Source organism: Ranitomeya variabilis, chromosome 2 (assembly GCF_051348905.1).
Source record: "Ranitomeya variabilis isolate aRanVar5 chromosome 2, aRanVar5.hap1, whole genome shotgun sequence".
NCBI classification, from domain to species: Eukaryota; Metazoa; Chordata; class Amphibia; order Anura; family Dendrobatidae; genus Ranitomeya; species Ranitomeya variabilis.
In genome coordinates this window covers 460,896,497-460,900,719 of record NC_135233.1, presented here as the reverse complement: position 1 = coordinate 460,900,719, position 4,223 = coordinate 460,896,497, and positions in this window count along the sequence as shown.

The window sequence follows — 4,223 nt, the reverse complement described above, 5'->3', positions numbered from 1 at the left end:
TGATGCCAGTTTTGATGCCCAGAACCCATTTGTGCCAGGCTGGAGTGACATGGATTTCATGTGGGGCATCAGTAGGTATGTAAATCAGGTGTTAGATTAGTGGCACAAAGGCATTTAACCCCTTAAAAATAGCTGTTACTTATTCAAATCTGTGAAAATGTGCAATTTGCCCACTTTGATGCCAGTTCTGATGCCCAGAACCCATTTGTGCCAGGCTGGAGTGACATGGATTTCATGTGGGGCATCAGTAGGTATGTAAATCAGGTGTTAGATTAGTGGTACAAAGGCATTTAACCCCTTAAAAATAGCTGTTACTTATTCAAATCTGTGAAAATGTGCAATTTGCCCACTTTGATGCCAGTTCTGATGCCCAGAACCCATTTGTGCCAGGCTGAAGTGACATGGATTTCATGTGGGGCATCACTAGGTATGTAAATCAGGTGTTATATCAGTGGCACAAAGGCATTTAACCCCTTAAAAATAGCTGTTACTTAATCAAATCTGTGAAAATGTGCAATTTGCCCACTTTGATGCCAGTTCTGATGCCCAGAACCCATTTGTGCCAGGCTGCAGTGACATGGATTTCATGTGGGGTACCAGTAGGTATGTAAATCAGGTGTTAGATTAGTGGCACAAAGGCATTTAACCCCTTAAAAATAGCTGTTACTTATTCAAATCTGTGAAAATTGGTGATTTGCCCACTTTGATGCCAGTTCTGATGCCCAGAACCCATTTGTGCCAGGCTGGAGTGACATGGATTTCATGTGGGGCATCAGTAGGTATGTAAATCAGGTGTTAGATTAGTGGCACAAAGGCATTTAACCCCTTAAAAATAGCTGTTACTTATTCAAATCTGTGAAAATGTGCAATTTGCCCACATTGATGCCAGTTCTGATGCCCAGAACCCATTTGTGCCATGCTGAAGTGACATGGATTTCATGTGGGGCATCAGTAGGTATGTAAATCAGGTGTTATATCAGTGGCACAAAGGCATTTAACCCCTTAAAAATAGCTGTTACTTATTCAAATCTGTGAAAATGTGCAATTTGCCCATTTTGATGCCAGTTCTGATGCCCAGAACCCATTTGTGCCAGGCTGCAGTGACATGGATTTCATGTGGGGCATCAGTAGGTATGTAAATGAGGTGTTATATCAGTGGCACAAAGGCATTTAACCCCTTAAAAATAGCTGTTACTTATTCAAATCTGTGAAAATGGGCGATTTGCCCACTTTGATGCCAGTTTTGATGCCCAGAACCCATTTGTGCCAGGCTGGAGTGGCATGGATTTCATGTGGGGCATCAGTAGGTATGTAAATCAGGTGTTATATCAGTGGCACAAAGGCATTTAACCCCTTAAAAATAGCTGTTACTTATTCAAATCTGTGAAAATGTGCAATTTGCCCACTTTGATGCCAGTTCTGATGCCCAGAACCCATTTGTGCCAGGCTGGAGTGACATGGATTTCATGTGGGGCATCAGTAGGTATGTAAATCAGGTGTTATATCAGTGGCACAAAGGCATTTAACCCCTCAAAAATAGCTGTTACTTATTCAAATCTATGAAAATTGGTGATTTGCTCACTTTGATGCCAGTTTTGATGCCCAGAACCCATTTGTGCCAGGCTGTATTGACATGCAATTCATGTGGGGCATCATTAGGTATGTTAATCAGGTGTTAAATCAGTGGCACAAAGGCATTTAACCTCTTAAAAATAGCTGTTACTTATTCAAATCTGTGAAAATGGGTGATTTGTCCACTTTGATGCCAGTTTTGATGCCCAGAACCCATTTGTGCCAGGCTGAAGTGATTTGACTTTGATGTGGGGCATCACTAGGTATGTAAATCAGGTGTTAGATTAGTGGCACAAAGGCATTTAACCCCTTAAAAATTGCTGTTACTTATTCAAATCTGTGAAAATGTGCAATTTGCCCACTTTGATGCCAGTTTTGATGCCCAGAACCCATTTGTGCCAGGCTGAAGTGATTTGACTTTGATGTGGGGCATCACTAGGTATGTAAATCAGGTGTTAGATTAGTGGCACAAAGGCATTTAACCCCTTAAAAATTGCTGTTACTTATTCAAATCTGTGAAAATGTGCAATTTGCCCACTTTGATGCCAGTTCTGATGCCCAGAACCCATTTGTGCCAGGCTGGAGTGACATGGATTTCATGTGGGGCATCAGTAGGTATGTAAATCAGGTGTTAGATTAGTGGCACAAAGGCATTTAACCCCTTAAAAATAGCTGTTACTTATTCAAATCTGTGAAAATGTGCAATTTGCCCACTTTGATGCCAGTTCTGATGCCCAGAACCCATTTGTGCCAGGCTGCAGTGACATGGATTTCATGTGGGGTACCAGTAGGTATGTAAATCAGGTGTTAGATTAGTGGCACAAAGGCATTTAACCCCTTAAAAATAGCTGTTACTTATTCAAATCTGTGAAAATTGGTGATTTGCCCACTTTGATGCCAGTTCTGATGCCCAGAACCCATTTGTGCCAGGCTGAAGTGACATGGATTTCATGTGGGGCATCAGTAGGTATGTAAATCAGGTGTTAGATTAGTGGCACAAAGGCATTTAACCCCTCAAAAATAGCTGTTACTTATTCAAATCTATGAAAATTGGTGATTTGCTCACTTTGATGCCAGTTTTGATGCCCAGAACCCATTTGTGCCAGGCTGGAGTGACATGGATTTCATGTGGGGCATCAGTAGGTATGTAAATCAGGTGTTAGATTAGTGGCAAAAAGGCATTTAACCCCTTAAAAATAGCTGTTACTTATTCAAATCTGTGAAAATGTGCAATTTGCCCACTTTGATGCCAGTTCTGATGCCCAGAACCCATTTGTACCAGGCTGCAGTGACATGGATTTCATGTGGGGCATCAGTAGGTATGTAAATCAGGTGTTATATCAGTGGCACAAAGGCATTTAACCCCTTAAAAATAGCTGTTACTTATATAAATCTGTGAAAATGGGCGATTTGCCCACTTTGATGCCAGTTTTGATGCCCAGAACCCATTTGTGCCAGGCTGGAGTGACATGGATTTCATGTGGGGCATCAGTAGGTATGTAAATCAGGTGTTAGATTAGTGGCACAAAGGCATTTAACCCCTTAAAAATAGCTGTTACTTATTCAAATCTGTGAAAATGTGCAATTTGCCCACTTTGATGCCAGTTTTGATGCCCAGAACCCATTTGTGCCAGGCTGAAGTGATTTGACTTTGATGTGGGGCATCCCTAGGTATGTAAATCAGGTGTTAAATCAGTGGCACAAAGGCATTTAACCCCTTAAAAATTGCTGTTACTTATTCAAATCTGTGAAAATGTGCAATTTGCCCCCTTTGATGCCAGTTCTGATGCCCAGAGCCCATTTGTGCCAGGCTGGATTGACTTGGATTTCATGTGGGGCATCAGTAGGTATGGAAATCAGGTGTTAGATCAGAGGCACAAAGGCATTTAACCCCTTAAAAATAGCTGTTACTTATTCAAATCAGTGAAAATGGGCGATTTGCCCCCTTTGATGCCAGTTCTGATGCCCAGAACCCATTTGTGCCAGGCTGGATTGATTTGGATTTCATGTGGGGCATCAGTAGGTATGTAAATCAGGTGTTTAATAAGTGGCACAAAGGCATTTAACCCCTTAAAAATAGCTGTTACTTATTCAAATCTGAGAAAATGGGTGATTTGCCCACTTTGATGCCAGTTCTGATGCCCAGAACCCATTTGTGCCAGGCTGGATTGACAGGAACTTGATGTGTGGCATCACAAGGTATGCAAGTCAGGTGTCAGATCAGTGGCACAAAGCTATTTAACACCTTTAATACCATACCTCAGTGCCCACTTTGATGCCCATTTTTGTGCCAGCCTTCTAATATTTTTATCTGTTTTTAAGTGTATTCACAAGAGGGCACATGACCGCATATTATTATATACTCAGAATGGTTTATTTTTATTGAAAAACCTGAAAAAAACAGAAAAAAAAAATAGCCGAATAAGAAACTGCTGAATAAGAAACCAACTTCAGCCCGAATAAGAAACTGAACGAATAAGAAACCAACTTCAGCATCGTGCGCAGATGAGCGTGGCCGGCCGATCAGCAGTGTGCGGTGCCCGTGTGCTCCCGTGACGTCACGGAAGTCGCTGTCATTCTAGAGGTGGCGCAGACTTTTCCTTATAAATAGGGAATATTGCTTTTCTTCCCTCATTTCCACGAATAGTCGT